Raw genomic sequence first — 13,967 nt, forward strand, 5'->3', positions numbered from 1 at the left:
GCAGGCTATTGTCCTCATCCTTATCACCTCAGGATAAAGATGCCTGGGCACCCCATGACCTCAGGCCTGTGTTCTACGCATGAAGAAAGGAAAAAGGCAGAGGGCATAAAGGGCAAACCGGTCACACATTCGCCAAACTGTAACAGTGGTGGCATCTGTAACCAGATTATTTTTATCTCTAGTTTTTTGTGTGATCTGAATTTTTCCAAAGATTGTATATTGAATTTTGTCAGAAATAAAATTATGAACCTATTTCCATTTTTCAGAAAGACTAGTCAAGGAAATCATAAGTCTCTTTCAAAATCAGTAAGCCTCCATTTCTCTGTGATTCTCAGTATCATCTTAAGTTTTATTTTTAGCACAGACCACTTACTAGATTTCTTCTTCTGGAAAATGAGCTGTTCAGAAAACTAACTTTTATGTTCCAAACCCCTGGGAACACCAAAATTATGGGTTATCTTAGTAATAATGCTGAGTCTCTAAGAACTTTATTTAATGCATTTAGGTAAGCTGTGTATTTTCAAGCATCTAATTACAACTACTAAAGATAATTCCCAGCATGATCTTCACAGAAGGAGAATATGGGGGGCCAGAAGAGAAAAATCAACCTACAGTTAAAAAAATCAACCTACTATTTTCAGATTTTGCTTAAATATTCTGTTCTACCCTAGAATATTTTCATTTTTTACCATACAGATGAATATAATTTTTAAGAATTCAGTACAATTATAGAGTACCAAAAAGGTTACAGGATTCTGGGAAAAAAGAAATGTCTGTGCTTGAGTTAGAAATAAATCTTCACTCTCCCCTAAACTTTAAAATAGTTCTTATGATTAAATTATATGATATACTGAAGATATTAAGCAATTAATTATTTTGTAATGTGTAGGCTAGACATACTAACATTGGTGGTAGGAAAGCACTTAAAGTGAAAAACAAGAAAATGTTATTTAATTTTGGGTGACAGATTTTTTTTCATTCCTGGTTTTCAAAGAACCCAGAAAAGCAATTTTCCACATGCCGTTTTCCAAAGAGTTAATACATAGTCCTTTAATAACCATTCTGGACATCCTCTCAGTTCCTAGGAATGATGAAGAGAACAGGCATCCAACCAGGACAACCTCCAACCCCTAGTGTGCAGCTCAAAGTCATTCCTTGTAATAGAAAGGGATTGAAAACTGCCATTTTGTTTTCCCTTCATTCTTTTCTCCACTGTGGGATTGTGTCTGATTCATGAAAAAGTGCAATTTGCTACCAAAGCCAGTTCTGTTATCACTCTAATAATAGTCTGAATCCGAGCCCTCTACTCAAGAGGTCTGTGATCTTTAACAAATTATTTAGCATCCTTGGCCCTCAGTTTCCTTACCAGTAAAATAGGCACCATTGTGAAAATTAAGAAAGATCATGTTTCATTAGCGCTCTGCCCATTATAACCAGTTAATATATTTTAGCTGTAATGTATATTATATAATATGTTATATAATTAAAATCCTATCCATTTTTCAAGATTCCTACATTCTTGTTCAGCTTTCACAATGAAATCCTCACCCCTATAATGTAGTCTAAGCAATCTGTCCTTGCTATAAGACATTACCTGTATTATTTGAGAATTTAATTAGATCCTGTTTTACAAGTCACTCCCTAGGTTTCCCATGTTCTCCCAGGAGGAGACCTTGTCCTACAGGGTCTGATGGCTTGCCCTAATCCTGACCAAAGTAGGATAAGTAAATGCTGCAATCCAACACCCCCTGTGGTCTGGAGTCATTCTGTGCTCTATACTTTGTATAAATGGATGAGCTGCATCCATACAGCTTGCTTCTCCACTAAGCAGGTTTCCTTCTGGTTTAGGCCTCAGTTTCTTTGCATGTAAACCCAGGTGTCCAGATACCAGCATCTTTCCCTGAACCCAGCCTCCTTGGTTTGCATCTCCCATGACCTCCTGCCAGTATTGTCCACCAAAAGGGATGAAGTTATTCCTGCTTCCTATCACCAGCCCTCTGTCAGAGGTAAGGATTATGTCAAAAATGTACTGATCACTGATGATCAGAATATATATCCAGCAATACCTATTCAAACTTCCCTTGGTTTCTAAATTCTCTTTGTCATATTCCATCCTCCAAACCGAACCTCCCTTGCTATAGATGCCCTGCGATTTCATCATCATAACCTTTGGGTACTACCTATTTAACTTGCCCACAAGCACAGGTGAGGCCAAGCCCCCAGCCTGACAAGAGATTGTGACCAAAAGTATTGAGGTTATACACACCCTTAAGGAGAAGTAACACAGTTTATACTTTATCATAATAAGAAGGCTTTGAGAGTTTTAAAAAGGGAAGTAATGTGATAAGATTTACCTTTTAGGAAGATTGCTCTGAGTGCAGTGTGAAGACATCTGGATGATATCTTTTTATTATAAATGTCAAACCAGTTATGAAAGGAAGGAAAAACCTCAAGGGCAGGAAATGTTACAGAGGTAGAATCAACAGAATTTGATTATTTGAATATGTTATAGGGTAAGAAAAACAGGAAAAGTTAAATAAGTTGCTAAGGTCAAACATCACAGGCATGTTTCTTGCCTCATCAACTTGATTGTATATTTTTTGATGGAAGAAACTAGTTCAAATGTTTTTATGCACATTTTGGTGCCCAGTAAATATGTGTTCAATTAACCAGCAAAGGATCAATATATCTGCATGTTATCTGTCATAAGCCTTGTATATAAGGAATTCCCTTATCAAAATCTAGAACCTAGGGGCTTCCCTGGTGTTGCAATGGTTAAGAATCCGCCTGCCAATGCAGGGGACACGGGTTCAAGCCCTGGTCTGGGAAGATCCCACATGCCTCAGAGCAACAACTACTGTGCGCCACAACTACTGAGCCTGCGCTCCAGAGCCCATGAGCCACAACTACTGAGCCTGTGTGCTACAACTACTGAAGCCCGCATGCCTACAGCCCGTGCTCCACAACAAGAGAAGCCACCGCAATGAGAAGCCTACGCACCACAATGAAAGAGTAGCCCCTGCTCGCCACAACTAGAGAAAGCCCGCGCACAGCAACAAAGACCCAAAGCAGCCAAAAATAAATAAATAAATAAATAAATTTATTTTTTTTAAAAAATCTAGAACCTAAGCTGTGAAGCTATTTTAGCCAGTTTTTCCAAGTTTGCATGTAAAGAAACACTGACAAGAATTGCACAGATGCCTAGAAACTAGAATACCAAGTCACTCATAGTTTGGAAGGTAAGATGCTGACTTGATCCTTGTCTATGTTATTAATAGTCATTAGAGTTAATTTGGATAGGTACTAATTAAGCTTATCTAATTTAAACCAAACAAATTATCTAAGACATCGCAGTTCTCAAAATTTAATGAGTATCCAAATCACTTGGAAGATTTTTAAAAAATAAGATTGCTAGGCTCAGAGTTTCTGATTCAGTTGGTTAGAGTGGAATCCAAGAAATCACTTTGAGAAACACTGCCTTACAATATTTCCAAAACTTTGATTATAAAAATCACCTACAGTACTTATTAAAAATAAAGATTCCCAAGCCCCACCTCCAATCACCTCTGAATCAGAGGGTTCAGGGAAGGTGTGCAGGGATCTACATTTTTTTAAAGTGCTTCGTGTGATTCTTATAATCAGCCAAGTTTGGGAAATGCTGCCTGAGAGCATCCTATGAGGTAGGTACTATTATTATTCTTATTTTACAGAGGGAAAAACAGGATTAGCAAGATTTAGTACTAATAAATGGCAAAGCTCTTAACCCTTCCACTAGAATATTTAAACCATCGTTCATGATGAAATATAAAACGTTGCTTAAATGGGGGTACTATGAGTATCTTGGTGACAGGGACTTTATTCTGATTTATCTCAGTATCTAAAACCTGGCAAGAAGCACACTGAATGGATGGTTAGAACCAAACCCTGTAAAATAATTCTATGCCTACATAAAATTTAAAAAACAGAGCAGCTAACAACAAACAGACAAAAACCCAATCAGTCAAACAACCAATGAAATGAAGGAGGGAAGAATCATATGACCATTTAAATGAATTGACTGGTTGGATGGGGAAAGACAAATACCATATGATAGCACTTATATGTGGAATCTAAAATATGATACAAATGAACTTATTTACAAAACAGAAACAGACTCACAGACATAGAAAACAAACTTATGTTTACCAAAGGGGGAAAGGGGTAGAGCAGGGATAAATTAGGAGTTTTGGATTAGCAGATACAAACTATATAAAATAAATAAACAACAAGGTCCTACTGTATAGCACAGGGGACTATATTCAATATCCTATAATAAACCATAATGGAAAAGAATATTAAAAAGAATATATATATTCATATATATATTCACATATATTCATATATATATATCACTGAACCACTTTGCTGGACACCAGAAACTAACACAACATTGTAAATCAACTATACTTCAATTTTAAACATTGAAAAAATAAAATAAATAAACCAACTAGAAGATTAAATCAAAATTCTCAACCCAGTAACTCTTGGTAGCAGGAAAAAGAAAAAAAGATATTGACTTTGATGCCAGAAAAGATATTTTACTAAATATTCTATAACTGGTTTGATATTTACAATAAAAAATATTATCCCAATGTTAAAAGCTTAAAAGTGTCTTATAAATTGTTTTACTAGATTATTCCAGGATTATCAGAAAATGAAATATCACTGTTTGCAGAAGAGCTATTACACATGCAAACTGTTCTTAAAAATGTTTTCTCTGGGGCTTCCCTGGTGGCGCAGTGGTTGCGCGTCCGCCTGCCGATGCAGGGGAGCCGGGTTTGCGCCCCGGTCTGGGGGGATCCCGCGTGCCGCGGAGCGGCTGGGCCCGTGGGCCGTGGCCGCTGGGCCTGCGCGTCCGGAGCCTGTGCTCCGCAACGGGAGAGGCCGCGGCAGGGGGAGGCCCGCATACCACAAAAAAAAAAAATGTTTTCTCTGAAATGTTCCACAATTAGATTGAATGACTTTTTAAGTATACAGTATTTAAAATTATTTGATTGTAAACATATGTACATAATAATAGCTAACATTTACAAGTGCTCTGTATCTTTTAACACATTTGATCCTCACAACAAACGTTTGAGGTAGGTACTATTATTTTCATCATTCACAGATAAGGAATTTAGGCCCAGAGTTCACTTAGCCAGCAGGTGGAGGAGCCAGGCAATCAACCCAGGTGTCTTAACCACAATGTTATGCCGTCTCCCATATTTTGAATAAAAAGGAGACATCCTCATTTCACTTACTTATTTGAATCTGCATCTGCAGTTGTTATTATTTGCAATAACAGAAGCAAATTCTAGATGGAATGGGGACAATAAGGAAGAAATAATAAATTGAAGATGATCTCCCAAAGGAAGAGGTGCTAATTGGGGCCATGCCTAAGCAGACAAGGAAGGTATAGGTAGTCATTACAGTTACAGGGGAGAGAAAAACAGCTGCTCATTACTTTTCAAAGAGCAATTCTACAGGAACAAACAAATTCTTCCAAACCATTTTGAAAAATTTCTTAATACAAATCTTGCTACACTGCTTTCCTTGAGGATCTACTCCAAGGATCATATTACAGGTAGCCCGATGGATTCTGTTTTGTGGTATTCTGTCCCACATTCACCCTTTGGGTTACAGAATTGCAGTGTATCAATAAGTTGAAATCACTGCCTCTCAGAATTGGAGTGGAAATTTGAATGATTCAGATGAATCTGAGAAACTTAAATCTCCAAAACCACTATGCTTCTCTTGCCCGTGAAAGCAGACCTTCCTCCCATCTCCCTTCTCCTGCTTGAAGATCCTGAAATGAGCCCACTCAGAGGATGTCAGTTCTCCTCAGTTTCTGATTTCCTGACTGAAAACACATGACATAGGTAGAATTAACACTTTAATAATAACAACAGTAGTAATAAATTCTGTTAGTTTTACAATGCTAGGTACACAACACATTCATAATCAATATTTGTTGGTGAAGAGTTAGAAGAAGTCTTAGATGAGCCCACTTTGTATCAAACTCCAAATTCTGGTGATGCTTATCATAGTGAGAATCTAATAGACTCCAAGATTATCTTCCTAAGCTTATTTTTCTAAGTCTAATCTGATTAAAGAGAAGACAGTTAAACTAAATTTATAAATGTAAAATGTCCTTCTTTCTGAACAAAAGTATTCTCCACTTCCTATTAATAAAAATAAGAATGAAGGACAGATTTTCCTAACACAAGAAAAGCCCTAAAGTAAAATTTATTTATTCTACCCCCAAGAGCTTTTTATTTTTATAAAAATTTTTTTATTTTTGTCTAAGTAATACATAGATATAATTCAAAAATAAAATGGGGGCTTCCCTGGTGGCGCAGTGGTTGAGAGTCCGCCTGCCGATGCAGGGGACACGGGTTCGTGCCCCAGTCCGGGAAGATCCCACATGCCGCGGAGCGGCTGGGCCCATGAGCCATGGCCGCAGAGCCTGCGCATCCGGAGCCTGCGCTCCGCAATGGGAGAGGCCACAACAGTGAGAGGCCCGTGTACCGCAAAAAAAAATAATAATAAATAAATTAATTAAATAAAAAATAAAATAAAATGGGATGAAAAGACTCATAAAGAAAAGCAATAATCTTCTGTCTTATCTCTCCTCACATATCCATCTCATTCTCTAAGGGGAAACACTTGCCAAGTCCTTGCACTATTTATTTTGGCGGTTCATATCAAATCTGGAAATAATATCTGCAGGCTGCTATTATTTAATTAGCTATTTTTAATTTTATTTATTCACTACTATAATGTACAGGTATTTAACTCTCTTGCCATCTCTTCTTCATCTTTCTTCCAACACAGTTGTATAAAGTCTCATTTAAATCGTTAACATCTGTTTACACGTTTAGGAATTTGCGAAGCCATGAAGTTTACAGTGATTTTATTTCCTTTCCTGTACAGATTTCCTGAGTTTTTCTTTCCTTCATAAAATTTATTTTTAATAATAATTTTCCTTTTTGTAAGATTCAATAGAGCAGATCCTCTATGAAATTTTTCCAGAGACCTCTTCTTAGAGTCTTCTATTTTCCTAGTGCAAACCAGGCTGTTTCTAAGACTTATTTCATGATTATCATCCTAAGGATTTTCTCAGACTGCACTTCTGGATCCCATTCTTCTTCCTATTAGTTTATTTCTTCATTTTACTAGAGTATATCAAATTTCATTGAGAAATAAAAATTTTGTGGGCAAGTAACACTTTTGCATACCTAAAAATGCTTTTGATCCACCCCTCCGCTTGAATTACAGGATGACTGAGCATAGAATACTTAGTTGAAAGTCAACTTTTTCTCAAACTTCTGAAGATTATATCACTGCTATGTCCCTAGCATCTCTTAGAACAATTCCTGGCATCTACTTGGCATTCAATAGATATTTGTTGAAAACACGAATGGATGAATGTAATACTTTTTCAGAACTTTTTAATTCTCTTCTGTTTCCCGCCATATATGTCTTTACTTTTCTCTTTCATTGCTGAAGTCCCCCCACCCCAAATATATAACAATCCTCTTTTGCCTATTCACATGTAAGAAAGAAGCTCTGAAAAGCTGATTGAGGTACTATCCACATGAGTGGTTCTCAAAATATGGTTCTCAGCACCATCTGGGAACCTGTTAAAAAGGCAAGTTCCCTGGCTTCATCCCAAACTTAGTGAATCAGAAATTCAAAACATGAGACCTCTGGGTTTTAAGGAAACCTCCAAGTGATCCTAAAAGTTTGAGAATTACATAGGTAGGGCCAAGTCTGGCAGCCACTGCTTTTGATTTACTTGGAGGGGAGCGAGCATTTACACAGGGAGATCATTTCTATGGGACTGTTTAATTTCTTCAGGGAAGAAATCTTGGGTCTCCTGCCCAGAGGATAAATATCTAACAGCTAGTGTTCTGCTGGATAGTTGAGAGTGGGACAATATGACCCAAGCCTCTCATATGATAAGATGAACAAAGTGATTCTTAGATCACTAGAACTGCTGTAATTTTTGAACAAGGAACTCTGGTTCCAATTCTCAAAGAGATCTGGCTGCTTTGACCACTAATTAAGTTTTCTGTATCTCCTTTCTTAGACATGTGTACTTTCCATAAACTCTCATCACCTGAGGTCACCTGATTGTGTCTCTGCTCTAGCCAATCTGCAAGAAGCAGACAAACACAGTTTGAAATTACCAGTACTTTGCATGATATGCACTCTTTGAATTACTTGCAGCTCAAAAAACCAAGCAAGTGTTGTGCAAAAGCTTGGAAAACAGCAAAATTATTCCAGCTCTTCACTTTAGAAAGTACATTTCCTATATTTCCCTCCAAGACCACTAGGTGGCACTTTCTGGTCTGTTTATAATAACTATTGACACCTTTCCTTTGGGACTCCATTAATGGAGTTCCTTTTGGCACATCCTCAAGATCTTGCCAGAGAAAGGTTGAACTTTGGTGATTCAGTTAGCCTTTGGGGGCTCATTCACTTAGTTTTGCTGTATTAGTAAAGAGTTGAATAACGCTTTGTAATTGTCCACCACTCAAGTTGCATTTATTTTGACTTTGCCCAGAGGGAAATCTGAATACTAAATTCCAAATTCAACAAAATACAACACAATTGTCTAATCTAGAGTTACAGTAAAATATTACTAACCCTATCACTCTGAGGATATTTTCCCCCTTGCAGTAGGGTCCAATAAAATGAAGTTTAAAAGTTATAGATGGCTTGTGAAAATAAATACTTCAAGACCCCTACAGAGAGCAGTAACAATGATCTTCTGGGTTTTATAGAAATTTTATTCTTACAAGTTTAAATAATCTGCACATCAATACCTCACTGATCATCAGAGGATTTCTTATTTGAGAGGATCTCCTAAAGATTTGTCTTCAAAATTTTCCTATGTGTCGAAATTTTACTAATTCTTTAAGAACATCTCCTGGTTCATTGCCTCTGATGAACCTTTACCACAACCTCTCTCTATCCTAAGCTGAATCAGGAGCCCCTCCTCAGTGCTCTGCATTCCACTCACATGGCACTTACCACACTGTGTTAGAATTATCTTTCTGGGAGTTATATCCTCCTTAAAGAGTGAAGCTGTGTCATAATCATTTCTATATCCTATTTTTATGGAGCACATTTCCATAGTGCACAATGGAGGTCTAGTTAGATTTTCATTTGGAAAGTAATACGGGTTCTTAATTATTTAATCAGAATCTTTTAATGTTCATTCTTTTTCTTAAGAAGTCAGCAATCCAATCGATTTATGAAGTATATTACAAAGTAACACTAGTTAATATAGGGTGAGACTGGGCAAGAAAAGACAAACTTCCTGGAATGGTGGAGATGGCCAGAAACCAACTTGGATTTACATAAGTGGTGGTTATTTGGTTGCTTCCTGTCCTCTAAAATGTCATGGGGTCTCTTAAAATATATGAGTTTTGTCACTTGTGCTTTTTCCTTAAAACCTCACCTTATGTCACTAATTCATATTTCACTTAAATGACATGTATTTTCATAAGATGAAGCAGGGCAAAACTGTCATACAGTTGCTACAGTTTTCCAAAAAATTCAACAACAATTGAAATGTCAGGTATACAAATTATAGTCACTGGCATACAAATTATCACACAATGGCAGCTTCACAAGGTAAATATTAATGTGTTTCCTTTGAATTTCAGCGTGTTGTCTATGATTGGATTTGAGTATTTTAGGTATTCTTATAGAAATGTATAGAGACATTCTAAAAAGAGGTAGTAAAACCTGATCTCAATAGAAAAGAGGAATTTTACAATGAAAGATTTAATATCTCAGAGAATGAACTGTAAACAAAACTGACCAGGTGGTCAAATATGAAGAGAAAATATTATTAATGACCCTATCTATGTCTTGTCAGATGAAAAATGCTGGGCCTGTCTGAAGAGATACTAAAGGAACACAAGACAGTAAAGAGTGTTCTTGCTCGGCCAGAAAAATCCCTGCTTTCAGTGTATAAAAATGTGTGAAAGTGACCCAGAAAAGATTCTCTCACTGGAAAGTAGCCCAGCTTTCTGCTTCTTGCGCCAGCTTCCAGGCCGTCTGACAGCAAGACTAGACAAGAGCCAGAACCGAATTGGGGAGAAAAGAGAATGAAGAATGTGAGTGATCAGGACTTTACTTCTGTTTATATGAAACCTCCCTTCATCAAGTGCTTCTCAACAGTTTGTCTAGTATGAACCCAGAAAAAGTAAAACTGCATAAAATAAACTCCTTATTTGGTTTCAATCATATCTTCACTAAGAGGTATAAACAGGCAGATTTAAATGTCATTTTATTTCATTTCCCTGCCTTGTGTTGTTTGGAGGGGATGCAATGGACCGTATAATCCCCATTCTGGGATGGATCTCGGTCTCCTAAATGACAGGGACATCTGTGTCTTTCCGTTGTAAGAGTCAGAAAGCCCATAAGCCATGGGTTCAAGTTCAGGTGCTGACATGATTTTGAAACTTGGGCAGGTCATTCTGTGAGCTTTGATATCTCCTAAAATAGTAATAATGGGGAAAACTATTTCACAGGACTGCCGCATGAGTCAGAAAAAGTAATACTAATAACAGCCAAAATTTGTAATCTTAGGATAAATATCCAAAGAGGCATTGTTCACTGAGAGGTGGAATTACAGGCTGCACCAACTGCCTTAGTCAAAGAAACTCTTTGACAACAACTTTTCAGAGAACTGGAAAAAATAGGAGAAAAGAAATAAGCTTAATTGGATTCAGTTCTAAGTCTAATTAATGTGCCCAAGAAAAGATAGGCATATTCTGGCAACAAAAGTCACAAAGATCCAGTGTCTTGTCAGCGGGAATAAGATAAACTGAAGATCTGGATTTTATATTCAAATTGTATGCCATCAGGTATGCATTACTAAAACCTGTCTCATAAATTTTCTTCAGAATGCCTTAAACCTCACCCTCTAGTCACATCCATCTCTCAGAGTGGAAAAAAATTTGTCCTTTGCTTTGGATGTGTCAAAAAGAGAACATGTATACCTATTCCTTCAAACTGCAGTGCACTAATACATGTATTGTAATCATGTGGAAAGGCATTTAAAATGTTTTGTTGTTTGTAACATTTTATTTAGTAATCATAATTATATTTTATTTTGGAAATGTATGTATGTAGACTTTCTCACGTATACCGTTTTGACAATGACAGGAAACATCCCTGCCAGGTCCTCTGTTTTGGAACTAAGTCAATGAAGCTGATAGGAGTAAATCTATTTTCTCCCTCAATATCATCTCACATTTTAATGTAAATTAACAAGTCTGACACTTCAACAGCCAATACAATAAATTCAGACAGTGTGTGTTATTGGTGTGAAAATTTAAGAGCTAAGGGTTTAAGCTCTGAAAACTGTCTCTTATCTATTCAGTTTATTTAACCTCTTGCAATGAGCAGAAATAATTCAGTTATTCCTAGTTTCATCTGTCTAAGGATTAATTCAGAGTAGAGCTAAGGACCTTTGCGGCTTGAGCAATTTCTCTCCTCCGTATGACCTGAGGATAGCTCTTTTCCACCATAAGAAATTGCAATGCTAGCCACATGAAATATACTAATAACTCCCATCATTTTCAAATGTCCCAAATTTATACCAGCATTCAAAGAGCAATTTTATTTCATTTATTTTTTTAAAAATACTTATTTATTTAGGCTGTGCCAGGTCTTAGTTGTAGCATGCAGACTCTTAGTTGTGGCATGTATGCGGGATCTAGTTCTCTGACCAGGGATCGAACCAGGGCCCCCTGCATTGGGAGCGCAGAGTCTTACCCACTGGACCACCAGGGACATCCTGAAAGAGCAATTTTAAATAACAGTTATCCCTTTGCAGAAGGCTATCCTCAAGCACTAGTTCAATCTACTATTGATAGACTGTATGGAAACAGGAATGTCACAAGAAACCTCCTTTCTAACATTAATTTTCATTATTGATGAAAAGTGAGGCATAAAGTACACAATGTTCATTAAAAAACAGCTTGAGTCACACAGAACAGTGCATCACATATTCAGTAAAAATATATTATTTAATAGATTCCATTAGATGCAATGATCTGAGTTACCTACTGCAATTCTGATAAAGTTATTTTGACATTTCAGAATATAAAATTTCTACAATAGCATGGTATTATAGAAGTATATTTGGTCTTTGTCCCTGGTTCTTGGCACACAGCCCCTAAAACCCTTGGAACTTTCTAAGTGATAAGAGTGATAGGTATGGCTCTTGTTCTAATGAAGTGACTCTTGGCCCCTAAAAAGCTGCAGAAGGGAGGTTGATTGCCAGAAAGACAAAGCCTTGATTAGAAGCTGAGAACTTTCAGCCTTACTTCCCAACTTCCTGGAAAAGGGGAGGGACTGGAAATTGAGTTATCAATCACCAATGATTTAATCGTGCCTGTGTAATGAAATCTCCATAAAAAACCCGGAACAACAAGGTTCAGAGAGCATCCAGGTTGGTGAACACATGGAGGTGCTGAGAGAGTGGCCTGTCCAGAGCGGGCAGCCATCCGCCCTCTCCACACCCTGCCCTGTGCATCTCTTCCATTTGACTGTTCTGTGTTGTATACTTTTATAATAAACTCATAATAGTATGTGCCTTCCTGAGTTCTATGAGCAGGTTTAGCAAATTATCAAATCTGAGGAGAGGGTCATGGGAACCCACAATTGATAACTGGTCAAGTCAGAAGTACAGGTAGCTCAGGACTTGTAAATGATGTCTAAAGTGGGAACAGTCTTGTGAGATTGAGCCCTTACCTTGTAGGATCTGATACTAACTCCAGTTAGATAGTGTCAGAATTGAATTGTTGGACACCCAGTTGGTGTCCAGAGAGTTGGAGAACTGATTGGTGTGAGAAGAAATAACCCCACACATTTGGTGTCAGAAATGTTATGAGTAAAAATAACAAGTGGTAAAATAAAAAAAAGTTTAAGGGAAAATAAATTTTTAATATTTTATAGCTTAAAAATAAAGTTAGAAATGAAAATTTATGTTCACATGAAACCTATACCCAAATGTTCATAAGAACTTTATTTGTAGTAACAAAATACTAGAAACCCCAATATCCTTCAAAGGACAAATGGTTGAATAGACTCTGATACATCCATACAATGGAATACTACTCAGCAATAAAAAAGAATGAACTACATATAGATACATGTGACAACCTAGAAAGTCCTCAAGAGTATTGTGCTGGAAAAAAAAAAAAAGTCAACTTCAAAAGTTGTATTCTGGGACTTCCCTGGTGGTCCAGTGGCTAAGACTCCACGCTCCCAATGCCAGGGGCCCGGGTTTGATCCCTGGTCAGGGAACTAGATCCCACATGCCATGTGGCGTGGCCAAAAAAAAAAAAAAAAAAAGGTTGTATTCTGTATGATAGCATTTATCTACATTCTCAAAATAACAAAACTACAGAAATGGAGAGCAGATTAGCAGTTTCTCCAGGGCAAGCATGTGGATAGGGGTTGCAAATCCAAAGAGGTAGCATGATTGAGTTCTTTTGTGGTGATGGAACTGTTCTGTATTGTAACTGTGGGGTGGTTTCATGAATCTATACTTGGGATTAAATTGCACAGAACTGCACACACACACAAGAATGCAGGTTAAAAATTGGTGATAGCTAAATAAAGTCTGTACTCTGGTTAACAGAAATGTACCAGTGTCCTGGTTTTGATATTGTACCATAGTAATATATGATGACATCACTGGGGGAAGCTAAGGGGAGGGTACATGAGACTCTGTACCATTTTGTAACGTCCCATGAATCTACAGTTATATCAAAATACAAAGTTGAAAAATGTTTTTAAAATAGTTAAAATATTAATATTATTCACATCAAGAAAGATTTAAATTTTTATCTTTAGTTTCTTGCTAACATTCTCTTTTAATTTTATTAATTTTTAAGAAAAGAGTATATTTTTTC

The sequence above is a fragment of the Physeter macrocephalus genome, chromosome 4 (assembly GCF_002837175.3).
Source record: "Physeter macrocephalus isolate SW-GA chromosome 4, ASM283717v5, whole genome shotgun sequence".
NCBI classification, from domain to species: Eukaryota; Metazoa; Chordata; class Mammalia; order Artiodactyla; family Physeteridae; genus Physeter; species Physeter macrocephalus.